Raw genomic sequence first — 14,992 nt, 5'->3', positions numbered from 1 at the left:
TTCGCTTATCAACTTTTTGAGGGTTTAGTGTCTGCTAAATAACGCCGTTTCCGACACCACAGTACACACACCTCGTCCCCTATTTATCAGTAGTATTGGAGCATGCTCCTCGAGCTGCCGAAGACATCCAGCGAGCGCAGACGTCGATGCTAGGCACACGATGCTAGGCCATAAGCTTGTTTTTAACAATGACTAGTTACCGAATGAATGCAGCACGCTGTTTTTGCGAACCACAGCACTCACAGATATGGTGCATTGTCCACTGCTCGACTGCTACGTGGGGTTGCTTGAACATGATGAAACCGCAGGTCCGGTTCACTTCCTTGGCTTCTCAGTCCACCATTTAACAAGGAGGGCTCCTGAAAAAGCGTTGAAAGTTTTGCTAACGCAGTAATCACCTCTCTGTCAACCTCAGCGCTGCCTAGTGCCCTCCTCATAGCTGTCATCATCATCATCAGCCTGACTATGCGCACTGCAGGACGGAGGCCTCACCTGTACCTCTCTAATTTACCATTTCCTGTGCCAGCTGCAGCCAGATCATCCCCGCAGGCTTCTCAACTTTATCTGCCGAAATGAAGTCCTTCCACTCCTGCTACGCTTGCCTTCTCTTAGAATTCAGTCCGTTACACTCAACGACCATCGGCTATCTTGTTTTCGCATGACATGACCTGCATGCCCAGTTCTTCTTGATTTCGGCGTTAATGTCATTCCTTGGGTTCACTCCTTGATGCAATCTGCCGACTTCCTCTCTTAACGTTAAACATAACTTTTCTTTGCATACCTCGCTGTGTTGTCTTAAGTTTAGACCTTTCTCAATCCTCCACGTTTCTTCCCCACAGGCGAGTAACGGTCCGATAGAGAATCTATAATACTGGTAAACTGCCATTTATGATCAAACCTGCGTGACAAATGCGTTCCACCCGATTTATATGGTTCTGTGATCTCGCTCTAGTGGTCCTGATCAATGGTCGCTACCTGCCCTCAGTAGACGTATTGCCTTAGAATTTTCGGTGCCTGGGTACCTCTCGTAAACTTGTTTCGTTCCGAGACTGTTGAGTACTACTGTACAGTTTTCTGCATATTAATTTTAAGATCTTCTATTCTGATTTGTCTGTTTATGTATAATCATGCTTTGCCACCCATTCCCTGTGTTAGCATTGCAATGTCATCAGCGAATCGCAGATTAATTTGGTATTCTCCATTAACTCTTATCCCCAGCGGTTCTTAACGCACGCAACTTAGTGGTGAACGCGGTTAAAGCCAATGGAGAGATAGTGTCCGCCTGCTTGACACCGTTCTTTACTTGGATTTGGCTACTTTCTCTATGGAGGACATTAGTTGGTATGCAGCCGTTATATCTTACAGCACATAGACTTTGCCTCTTTTCTATCCAGATTTCGAAATGCCTGCATGGTTGCTCCGGTTTCGATTGAGTCGAGTGCTCTGTCATTACCTATGAAGGCTATATAGAGGGGTCAGTTTTACTCTGCGCATTTGTCTATCACCTGATTAGTAATTTAAATACGATGTAGTGTCGAATAGACTTTATGAAAGACAGCCTGCTCCTGAGCTTCGTTGAAGCCTGAGGTTCTCTAGGTTCTATTAGCGATTACCTTAGCAAATACTTTGCATGCAATTAGCTGTATGCCATAAGGGTGCTGAATGGGAAAAATATTTAAATATGTACACATGCCAAGGTTACTGGATACAGTGTCATTCATAGGGAGACATGACTAAGCATTTAGAGTTACCATAAGCATCTTTGAGTCACTAACGGAAATTGCTCGTGGGCGAGGCAAAACGGGATAGCATACTTATTTACAGAATGACAGTAGAGGGAAACAGCAATAATATGACAGAAAAAAGGAGACAGAGCCAGTTTCGCGGGTTTGATAAAGTCCTCGTTCCTATTGATTAAACTGATGGCGTTCTTGCAAGATGCCGGTGCGCTCGATGTCATGCGGCATTGCGCATGCAGGGTCGGTATGTCTAGCAGAATTAACCCAACGTTCTTCGACAGATACGGTGTCAACTGATTTTCATGATCTGATTTCTACCTTCTCATTACCGAGGAGATGTACAACCACTCTGTAATGTACCCTCTCTCACTGTCGCCCTTATTGTTTCGGCTACTGAATAGACCAGTGTAGAACTCCTCGGCTGCTCTTGCTGATAAACATTGGTAATGGCATTGACCTCCTCGTCTTCTAACGCGTACATCTGATTTCAGTGTGAAAACGCAACTTCACTAGCGATCCTGAAAAAGCTGACACCTTTATAAAGCCTCTCAAAAAATTCGAGGGGCGATTTGACGACCTAAACTGCGTGAGGCGAAAGCGTTTCTGCGCGACTTTGGCTGCTACTATTGCTGCCTGCGTGAATTATCGCTAATAAATTAGTAATTAATTCATAATAATTTATTACTAAGTACTAATTGTTATCACTAATTAATTCTTTATTACTAAACACGGCGTTTTTTCCCTCCAGTTTGTGTTTTTCACTGCGCTTTGACGACTTCCGGCGGATGTGATGACCGTTTTTTGACGCAATTTTTTCACATTATTTGCTATAATTAACTAATTACTCTACAGTGATCAAACATGGCTTCTAGGTTCATTTTTTTCCTCCCCTATCTAATGCAACCACTTTTTCTCCTATCTTTACCAGTTCTCGAGTTATTTCTTTATGCTGTGACGAGTTCCGGTGGATGTGACGTCCCACCGTTCCCGTGGCTATATTGACATCCGCGCTATTTCGACGCCATTTTAACATTTTTGGCCATAATTATATACTAATTACTCTACAGTAATCAAAACTTTGTTTCTATGTTAATTTTTTTCTCCTCTATCTGAAGCAACCATTCTTTTTATCCTATCTTTATTAGTTCTTATTAAACGAATCGTCACGGACGGACAGACGGACACGATCGTGGCCGCGAGCATGAGTCAATAAAGGCTTTCGGCTTAATATTTTCGAGACTGAGTTTCGAATCCGTGGCGCGTGAATGAATCAGGTTCGCTGGCCACTAAATGAGAGCACTATGCTATCGCCGCAGAAGATCAGGCCTGGTGTTAAATTGCCACATTCTCTTGCTGTGCATCACACATCAACGTCTTCGCCAACTTCCGGAAATCTGTGCACTAAAGCCACAAAAAGAAAGGAAACGCGCATAACTGGCTCTCTGGATCAGTACTACACCTCATTCGTGCTTTAATCTACGTGGTGGTGGTGAGATAGAGATGGGTGGTGCTTGCGTTTGCGTTAACGTTCTGGGAGAAACGCAGCACTGGAGTAATAGGCCGCTGGCACTCTGCGAGTTCATTAGCGCTGGCGGTGACAACGTTGCAATCTTCGTTCATTTCGATGAAAGAAAAAGGCGCATAACTAGCTTCCTGGGTCAGTGGAAACCTCAATCACACTTTCAGATACGTGGCGATGGTGTCCAGCTCAAAAGAAGTCTCAGCAAACCCTGCCTCAGTGTTCCACTTAAGAGCGTAAGCTTCTACTGCGCCGGAGAATCCGGGTTGAACCAAACCGCGGCGGTCACGTTTCGAATGAGGCGAAACGCAAAAGGCGCCCGTGTGCTGTGCGACGTCAGCGCACGTTAAAGATTCCCACGCGATCGAAATTATTCCGGAGCCCTCAAGTAGGGCACCTCTTCTTTTCGTTCACCCCCTCCTGTATCCCTTCCTTTAGGTCGCGGTTCAGGTGTCCGCCGACACATGTGAGACAATTACTGCGCCATTTCCTGTCCTCAAAAACTAATTTTCAAGAGCGTTAGCTAAGGGATCTTCACGTGTTTACATCGATCGGTGCGCTCAGCAAACGTGGAGAAACATCCGCGTATGTTTCCTTTCCGGAAACATTCCTTTTAAGAAGTCACTTTTTCCAATGACTACGTCTAAGTCTAAGATACAAACAGCGCCATCTACTTCACGTATTTTCCACTACTATTGCGATTTACAGCAACCGTCTCAATATCTGGTATATTTACACGTTATATCAGTTAATAAATTATATAAACGTGTGCACCATAACACTACGAATCGTTTGACAGCGTCCGGAACCACCTGCAATAAATGGTTCGTCCGTAATGGCTGTCTGAGGGTCTACCCTCCGCTGGCTAAGACTCTAGACAACGGGGAGGAACTAGACCTCCGAAAGCTACAGACCAACACTTACAATAACCAACGAAGACTACACGCAATAGATCCGGAGTTATTTGATTCATAATGCAAATGCTTCGGGAAGAAGGCGGACCTGTACCATATGGTCTGGGCCTGCCAACGAAATCAAGCGGTCACTATCATTAACCAGCCAGCGCAGGAGGGGTGGGAGGCAGCTCTGACCAGCTCGGACGAAACGAGTCAAAAAGAACTCATCGAATGTACCCCGACAGCAGCCTACGCCAGTGGGGTTCCGGACTGAGAGCTCCACACGCCGCTACCACCTCCTAGTAGTGGTAAGTGGTTATAACTAAAAGAATAATCAGAAAGAAGGAAAAGATTTTTGCTAGGCCCGGCATCTGCCATCGATACTGAAGCACCTGAACTGGGCAGCGGAAATAAAGGATAGCAGGCAGAATGATGAAATGAAATTTGTGTGCATTTATGTACAATCACTAGCACCAACTACATAAAAACACGAGGCGAAAATGGTGCTGCGACTTTCAAAGCATCCGCTTACTGCTTAAGGTGACACATGGACCAAAGGAATACCGGCCGCCCATCATGTTTTGGTAAAGAAATGCATAGCCGTGTCGACGTTTCCTTACTTTAGTTTTAGGGCTCGCAGTGGTGTAAGATTGAACGGTCTTCGTGAAAACGTTTTTTTGAGGATGTACAAGGCCTTTTATAGGTACAGTCTTCGTCAAAAGTCCTCAGGCCAATCGGTTTTCACATCAGGCGCAGAATGAAGCCATTGCGCCACTGTTGAACACCGAAAGACCTTGAAATGCTAGCAGGTTTCTTGCGGTAGAGAAGCTTTCTATTTGACTTGTGTTTTCAATGCTCCGCTACGTTACACGGAGCATTCTAGGGTCAGTGATTTCGCTGCATCTGAACGCTGCGGCCTTAAGACTTTTGACCAAGATTGTACTCGCTCAGCTACTGGTCCGGAGGTGTCAGGTTCGAACCCGACCGCGGCGGGTCTGTTTCGATGGAGGAGAAACGCTGAGACGCCCGTGTGCTGTGCGATGTCAGTGCACGCTAAAGGTCCCCAGCATTTGTAAGTGGTTTTATTAAAATGATAACAAAAAGGAAGGAAAACATTTTTGCTAGCCCCGACATCTGCTATCGATACTGAAGCACCTCAGCTGGGGCAGCGGAAATAAAGGATAGCATGCTGAATTGAGAAATGAAATGAAAGAGGGGAGGGGACAGGAAGAGAGGATATGGGTGAGGTGATATACACAAACTATTTACACAATAAGAAATGTGTCCAGGTTGTGCCCGTAATTAGTTCATGATGGAGCAATAAAAACACGCGCACAGCACTATGTTGACTACAATTGGAGTGGGGCGTCCAGCTATTAATCGTCCAAGGTAGAACTCGCGGAGCGTTCGGCCACTGCGTGTAACTACATGGCGGAGAACAGACGGGACGTCGAGCCCGTCTGTTCGAGGAATGCACAGAGGCTCACCAATGTTCGCACACGGGTGCGAGCACTGCCCTGCGGCCACAGGAGCGTCTTGAGGGAGTCTGGTAGAATGCCCAACGCCCTATAGGCTGCAAGCATATCGCGACGAGCATCAGCCAACGCCGCACAGTCAAGGAGGAGGTGCGTAATTAAAAAAATTTAAAATTTAAAATTAAATTATATTAAAAATTCTAAATTTAATAAAAATGTTTTCGCCACCTCCTCACAATGCGCAATTTGGGAGCGGAAAGGTCGTCGGTGCGAATCGCACATATATTTTGGGCTTGATCTCAATTAGTATTTTTATCCTCAGGAGCATGCCAACTCCTGTGACATCACTTCATATATTCTGCATGAAATGGGCGGCCCCCAACTTTTGTGCAAATGGTAGTCACGGGGGGGGGGGGGCGTCCACTTCGGTGGCCGCTATACTGGTACATATATAACGGATCGAAAATATAGGTTTCAAATGAGGCGCGACGCCCCCACTGTTGCTGTGAGATATGTGTGGTATAGCGGTAACTGTTCTGGTCAATTTGCCCTCCATTACACCCGCCGAGGTGGCTCAGTGGTTAGCGCGCTCAGCTACTCATCCGGAGTACCCGGGTTCGAACCCGACCGTGGCTGCAGCCTTTCGATGGTAGCGAAACGCAAAGGCGCTCGTGTGCTGTGCGATGTCAGTGCACGTTGGAAGATCCCTAGGGAGCCTTCCATTAGGGCGCCGCTTTTTCCTTTGTTCTCTCACTTCCTCCTTTATCAATTCTCTGACGGCGCGGCTCAGGTGTCTGCCGAGATGCGAGACAGATACTGCGCCATTTTATTTCCCCTAAAACCAATTTCACTTTCAGTTTCCTTCATTGCAGAGGCGCGTCCTTGGCAAACCTAAGTAGCAGGAGCTAACGCTCTTAAAACTGGTTTCGCACAATATTCCCTGCTTAACAATAATAAAGCGCAGGCAAATGTTCTGATGTTGTCGGAATCGGCGCTGTCGGTGTCAGCGTTTGCGTTGTCGACGTAGAGTTATGAGCGAAAGATCACGTGCATGACTCTGGCAGGTGGGTCCCAGAGAGCCTAGGAGGCAGGTGGACCACCTAGGTCACGTGACCTTGCGGCGTGATCACAGCCTCCCACCGGACAGTGCGCAAACTGTCCCCCGTGGCAGGTGGCAGTGTAATGATGGATGGCTCGGGGAGAGCAACCCGGGCCATAAAAGGCCCACCGCTGGGAGCACCTGCCATCGCAGGGCAGTGGTGCATTGCTTAACCGCTGCACCATTGCACCAGGAGGGGTATGAGGACTCCCAAGGATCTATGAATGTAGAGGGTGACCCTCTGCATTTTTGAGAATCGAGTCGGTATCGATTCATACCCTCGAGGCGGAGATTAACTGTTCCCTGAAATGTCTTTGCCTCTTGCTAATTTCTTGCCTACCTTTAGGCTACCTCCTTTTTGTAGCTCATACTCTGTTGTCTCCATTTAAACTTCCATATGCCGGGTTTCTCACGACCGTTGTTTTACTTTGATAGCTTGATTAGTTATATTCTGTCTATTGAATCAGTGGCTTTCATGCTTTTGCGTTTTTTAATCAGATTTCTCGTCTCCTGAGAGCTTAGATTCATACTATGACTATCCCACTGCCTAGTGGAAACGCTGCTCGCCCGGGGCTGTCATATGCATTACAGAAGAAAAATTGGAAAATTTGTTTTTGCGGAAAGGAAATGACGCAGATGTCTGACATATCGGCGGACACTGAACAACGCCGTAAGGGAAGAGATAAACGAGGGACTAACAGAACAAAGGAAGAAAGAGGTGCCGTAAGTGGGAGCTCCGGAATATTTTTGACCACCTGGGGATCATTAACGTGCACTTACATCGCACAGCACACGGGCGCCTTAGCGTTTCGCCTATATCGAAACGCAGCCGCCGCGGTCGGGTTCGAGCCCGGGTACTCCGGATCAGTAGCCGGGCGCCCTAACCACTGAGCTACCGCGGCGGGTTCCATTGCAGGGGCTACTCTGTGTGCGCTGTTCACTGCTGCTCGCACAAACACCCGCGCACAGGAACTGTGGAAGCAGCGGCAGCCTATGCATGCGCGCGCACACACGCCAGCGATACCTGTCGGCTCCGGACGAGAGCTGATAGGTCTTTCTCACGGAGTACAGAGTATAGTGGACGTTAATGACCCTCAGGTGGTGGAAATTTCCCGGAGACCGCCGGGTGGGCTCGGCAGCTGTGCTACTGCGCGGACGAGTAACCCTCTTGTCTTCGCCATGCAGGTGCTCCTTCCTGTGTTCACACATGTGCTGTTGCCTGTTCTGGCTGCTGCCTGCGTTGACGTGCGGCCACGTTATCGTCATCACTACGGCAGTCATGAAGCTGATACCAATTCCGTTACAGCGGCTGACGTCACGTTTTCCTGGTTTTCGCCAGCACCTGGCTCTGGGACCATCCGTTCGTCGTGGGAAATACAATCGCCGCAGACATCATGTTTTTCGCCACCTATAAAAGATCGCCCGTGGACCGCGGCGCCTTGTGGGCTCGGCAGCTGTGCTACTGCGCGGACGAGTAACCCTCTTGTCTTCGCCATGCAGGTTAGAAAATCATACTCTCTTTTTGCAATGAAATCGAGCAACTACTTCTTAATTCAGCTGCCGAGCCCGCAGTGTTGTACTTGTATTGTCGTTGAATGCTTTGCTGTTGTCCATTCGTTGCTTATGCAATCCGGTGACATAGAAACTAACCCTGGTCCTGACACTGCCGCCATACTTGCAGAACTACAGAAACTAACATCGGGCCAAAGCACGTTAATCAGCGAAGTAAAAGACCTCAGCAGCAGGTTAGTAGCGACAGACAAATCGATCACCGAATTAAGTAAGCGCATTACCGAATTAGAAACCCACTATCAGGACCTCGCATCACTTAAAACAGAAGTTGAATCCATTAAGACTGATGCCGCCACGTCGGCGAGCCAAATCAGTAACCTCGAATCCAGAGTAGACGATGCCGAAAACCGGTCGCGCTGCAACAACCTGCTATTTTATGGCTTACCTGATACTAGCTCAAAGGAAACGTCCTCTGAGTCTGAAGAACTGGTCACCCGCCTTTGCAGTGAAAATTTGGAAATCACCGTAGACCCAAAAGAAATAGAAAGAGCACATCGTCTTGGCCGTCACTCAAGTGAACGATGTCGACCCATTATCGTTAAATTCACTTTCCATAAGACAAAAGAATCCATCCTAAAAAACGCCCGGAAACTAAAAGACACCGACTACAGCATAGGAGAAGACTTTTCACATTCTGTCCGTAAGGCACGCAAACATTTATTACGTTACGCGAAAGAAACATCTGATAAATACGCACTGCGCTTTAAAACACTGTACATAGGCCCCAAGCAGTATATATTCGACGACTTGACGGAAACGGTAAAAGAAGTGCCATAGCAATCACACTCTGCTCGCTCTAAAGCAACTCCCCGACAGCACACCCCCCGAACTAATCTTACCTTATCTGCAGTATTTACTAACATACGAAGCTTTTTACCGAAACGGGAAATCGTATCTAGTCTTGTCTTATCAACCAACAGCACCCTTCTCATTCTTACAGAAACGTGGTTAACAGGCAATATCAGTGATACCGATATTTTAGCTGCGCTGCCCAACTTTAAAGTTTACCGTAAAGACCGGGAAAGAGCCCGTGGCGGTGGCGTGCTCATAGCCGTACATCAGCAGTTTTCAGCATCCTTAATCAATGTAGATTCTAACTTAGAACTGCTATGGCTGCTCTGCCACGCTGCCCCCCGAACTGTGCTGGTAGGAGTCTGTTACAGGCCACCGCAAAATGATCCGGACTTTTCCTACAAACTAAACAATGTGCTGAGTGAACTGACATCATCGTATCCTAACGCAGATATTGTTCTTTTTGGTGATTTCAATTTTCCCACTATTGACTGGCGTAACTACACCTCCATGACAAATTCTTCAGAAGCAAAAAATTTTGTCGATGTCTGTCTTAACTTCAACCTTACTCAGCTAATATTAGAGCCAACGCGCATTGCGCAGAATTCCGCCAACACTCTAGATCTGATATTAACCAACAGCCCTGATAGCGCAACAAGTATTACATACCTAAGGGAAATAAGTGATCATAAAGTCATTCATGCTACCTTCAGTTTTACACCCATGCTTCGTCAAGTTTCCAGGAAAACAATTCGTCTTTATGAAAAAGGTGATTTTCAAGCAATAAATGAAGAACTAACTGCTTTTTTTACAACTTATGAAACCGATTTCCACACAAAGTCTCTTAACGAAAATTGGACGATTTTCAGGGACAAAGTTCACGAACTAACAAACAAGTACATTCCGGTAGCTAGTTTCCGTGCTAACCAGCAAAAACCGTGGTTTACTACGGCCCTGAAACGCCTGGAAAACAAGAAAAAGCGTCACTATCGGGCAGCAAAGCGGAACCCAAGCCAAGCATCATGGGAAAAGTACTACACTGCCGAAGCTGATTACCTTGCTGCTATCCGCAACGCAAAACACACCTTTTTCCACTCTGACTTGCCAAAAATGCTAATAAACAACCCTAAAAAATTCTGGCACGTAGTAAACCCGAAGGATACACGTACAATTGTTCTTACTAACGATATGGGTCAAACCATCAGAGATTGTGAATGTGCTGACATTTTCAATAGAGCCTTTTCAACTGTTTTTGCGAAAGAGTGTGATTTACCTGCTAACGCCTTCATAAGTTCCTTCACAGCGTCAACCATGGATCCAGTTTCTTCGCAGATGGTATATCATCTCGTATCGAAAACATCAAGCTAACGTCATCAGCCGGGATCGTTGAAATTAACTCGAAATTTCTGAAAAATACTAAGCACATTTCCGCGGCCTACTTATCACTATTGTACTCTCAGTCTCTCTCTTCAGGTAACATACCGCATGACTGGAAAGTGGGAAAGGTCGTCCCAATCTTCAAGTCCGGTAACAAAACTCGCCCTTAAATTATCGACCCATTTCCCTAACAAGCATTCCTTGTAAAATCATGGAGCATGTAATTTATTCTCAAGTCATGAACTTTCTCGATTCCAACAATTTCTTTCATTCATCACAACATGGCTTCCGTAAAAACCTTTCCTGTGAGACACAACTGGCTACATTTGTTCATGACTTACATGCTAACCTTGACTGCAACCAACAGATTGATGCTATTTTTTTAGATTACGCAAAAGCCTTTGACAAAGTACCACACCAGAGATTACTACTTAAGCTCTCTTACCTAAATATTCACCCTAGCATTCTAAACTGGATTAAGGAATTTTTAACAAATCGAACCCAATTAGTCATAGTTAATAACGAATTTTCTGATTACATTCCAGTAACCTCAGGCGTCCCCCAAGGATCAGTGCTCGGACCGTTATTATTCTTAATATACATTAATGACTTGCCCCTCCACGTATCATGTCACATTCGTATGTTCGCAGATGATTGCGTCATTTATCGTACTATTAATAACTCTTCCCGCCAAGAAGCCCTCCAGACTGACCTAACTAACGTTCAGAAATGGAGCGACCTGTGGATGATGACACTTAACCCTCAGAAATGCAAGATTGTATCCTTCACCCGTCGCACTAAACCATTTATTTTTTCGTACAATATAGCTCAAATCCCAATAGAAGCAGTTAACTCATTTAAGTACTTAGGAGTCACGCTATCTCATGATTTATCTTGGCGCACACATATTTCTAATGTAATATCATCCGCGAATAAAACACTAGGCTTTTTGAAACGCCACTTACGTCACGCTCCCCAACAAGTTAAACTCCTGGCTTACCAATCGCTAATCAGACCGAAACTAGAATATGCATCCCCCATATGGAATCCACATCAAATATACCTCATAAATGCCCTCGAATCCGTCCAGAACCGTGCCACTAGATTCATCCACAATACCTATTCATACCAAGTCAGCGTGTCGTCTTTAAAAGCAGAATCCGCCTTATCAACCCTTGTTATTTGTCGCCGCATTGCCAGCCTAAACCTGTTTCATAAGTTCTTTTACAGCACCCACGGTTACGCAGGCTATATCACATCACCAGCTCGCATATCGCATCGCACTGGTCACATTCTTCAAGTTGCCCGGCCTCGGACCCATACGACCACGTTCGCTGCCTCCTTCTTCCCCCGAGCAGCATTAGATTGGAACGGCCTTTCCCACAGCATCGCCGCTATCACCTGCCCATCCAACTTTTCCAAAGCACTAACAGATCATATTGTATGTTGAACCCACCTGGCAACCATTGTACTTATTTTTTTTGTATAATCCACCCCTTATGTAATACCCCCACGGGGGTCCTTAAGGTAATAAACTGAACTGAACTGAACTATGGCGCCACTTTCTTCCTTTCTTCTTTCATTCTCTTTATCGCTTCCCTTACGGTTCAGGTGTCTACTGATATACTGAGACAGTTACTGAGCCAATTCCTTTTCTCAAAAATCAAGCTTATTTTTTTTATTTAGGTGGCGGCGAGACGCGGGTGCCACACACACACACACACACACACACACACACACACACACACACACACACACACACACACACACACACACACACACACACACACACACACACACACACACACACACACACACACACACACACACACACACACACACACACACACACACACACACACACACACACACACACACACACACACACACACACACACACACACACACACACACACACACACACACACACACACACACACACACACACACACACACACACACACACACACACACACACACACACACACACACACACACACACACACACACACACACACACACACTGTTGCAAATGGGTTGCAAGCCCCAAGTGTAGCGTTGGCCTGGCGGCCTGGGGCACAGCTGGAAACATCCGAAGGTCCTGGCAAAGGATGAGTCGACTGCCAACAGAACAACTTGTTTATTCTGGCATCGCAAAAGAGCAGCCGGTCAGGGCGACCACGTTACTCGAAGGAAGAAATCGAAGTTTCTGGCGTCCGGGGCAGCTGACTTTATACCCTCGGAGTCGAGGGCAAGAAGGAACGGCTCGGGAGGAGGCGCACGAGACGGCGACGCACGGACATGTTGAAACGTGACGTGCCGCGTCCGCCGGGCCGGCGCCGGTCAGACCTCCTCGCCTCCCAGTTGGGGAGCTCCTCTCCCCGGCTGCTGCGCTTTGACAAGCGTGGGCACCAACATGCACACACACACACGCACACACGAAGACACGTGGCATTGAAACCTGCCTGGACGCGCTTGGCGGGAGGCGTTGCGGCAGCGATGAACGGGTCAAAATGACCGCCACTTTGAACGAAGCCCCGGCGTCCGTTGCATCCGCGCCGGCTATACCGCGCGTCGTAGGCGAAACGTAACAGACCGCCCCGCCGGAAGAAGGAGATCCCGATGGTCAGGGGACTGCATACGCTGTCCTGAGGGATGTCGCTCGATGATGCTCGTAATCGAAATCGGTCGTCCCTCGGCGTTGCTTGAGCGCAGCGCACAGAGAAGGCCTCGTTCTCAGGTTCAGGTTCACACAGGACACTGCAAAGTGACTTCGGGAGAGTTGCCACTTTTGTTCTCATTCCCAGCAAGCGTTAGAACTACGCCGAAACGCAACCGCTCAGTCAGCAAGCACGAGACAACCCTCACTAAGCTCTGCCAGGCCCTTTCCCCTTTTATACTACTGCCTACCTCCTTACAGTAGTCAAGCAGCACTCAGAACGCGTCCACAAATGGGAAAATTGCACAAGAAAGCACGTCATCACTTTGAAACACTAAACAAAAGCAATATGTTAAAAATCCTGCCTCAGGAAGAAAACATCAGTAACAAACAACTTTGAGGCGGATTCCTACGTTAGGGACCTCGACTTAAGCCATCGGCGTTACCGTTGAGACTCCCCTTTTTGTAACGCACCTCAAAGGAATATTGTTGCAAAGCGAGGCTCCAGCGCAGGAGGCGGCCATTTTTGGGAGAGTTGGTCTGCAGCCATTGGAGAGGGCAGTGATCCGTCTCAATGATAAACCTCGAGCCGGCTAGGTAGCATGACAATTTCTGAACGGCCCACACGAGACACGCACACTCTTTCTCGGTGGCGCTGTACGCCTGCTCACGACAGGTCAGCTTACGACTAGCATACAGGACGGGGTGTTCCACTTCTCCATTGTCCCTTTGGCACAGTACAACGCCCATGCCTCGCTCACTAGCATCGCACTGAACAACGAACCCTTTTGTGTAGTCTGGCGATCGTAGCACAGGCTGGCTTGTTATGGCGCTCTTTAGGGCGCTAAAAGCTCTTTCCTTTGTCTCGCCCCAGACGACTGTTTGGGGCTCTGTTTTTCTTAGAGCATCCGTCAGGGGATCCGCGATATCGGAGTACCTGGGAATGTACCTCTGATAGTAGCCGGCGACACCTAAGAACGACCGAATATCGGTATTCGTGCGCGGTTGCGGGAAGTCTCGCACAGCGGCCACCTTTATTTCAGAGGGGCGGCGACGACCCTGTCCAATCACGTGACCGAGGTAGACAACCTCGGCCTGTGCTAATTGGCACTTGGGAGCCTTGACTGTCAAGCCCGCTTCGCGCAGGCGGGTTAGCACTGCCCGCAAGTGTGCCATATGCTCAGACCAGGATGCGGAGAATATCGCTACGTCGTCTAAATACGGTAAAGCGAATTCTTGTCTCCGCAACACTTTGTCCAAGAGGCTTGAAAAGCAGTATGGCGCGTTCTTCAAACCAAAACTCAAAACTTTAGGACGGAATGTTCCCATTGGTGAAATGAACGCCGCATGCCTACTAGCTTCTTCTGTAAGTGGAACCTGCCAATAACCCCTGACAAGATCTAGGGTGGAAATAAACGGAGCGCTACTAACTTTCTCAAGGCGCTCCTCGATGTTAAGGATCGGATAAATTTGATCCTTAGTGATGGAATTAAGCCTGCGGTAGTCGACGCAAGGACGAGGGTCCTTGCCCGGTACCTCAACTAAAATCAAAGGGGAGGTATAATCACTCTCACCCGCCTCAATAACACCGAGCTGTAGCATTTTCTTTACCTCAGCATCCATAATATCGCGCTGGCGGGGTGACACCCGGTACGCCTTGGATCGTACTGGCTCTGGGGAGGTAAGTTCTATATCATGAGTAAGGACAGAAGTCCTACCAGGCCTCTCAGAGAACTGACCTTGAAACTCTTGTAAGAGTTGGTGTAGTTCGGTTTTCTGCTCAGGCGACAGCGGTGCTTTACTGAGTAAGTCACTAATGACCTGATCGGTGTCTTCCCTGTTCGTCACTGAGCCTAGTCCCGGA

Source organism: Amblyomma americanum, chromosome 5, assembly GCF_052857255.1.
Source record: "Amblyomma americanum isolate KBUSLIRL-KWMA chromosome 5, ASM5285725v1, whole genome shotgun sequence".
NCBI lineage: Eukaryota > Metazoa > Arthropoda > Arachnida > Ixodida > Ixodidae > Amblyomma > Amblyomma americanum.
Note: the sequence above shows the minus strand (reverse complement) of the source record.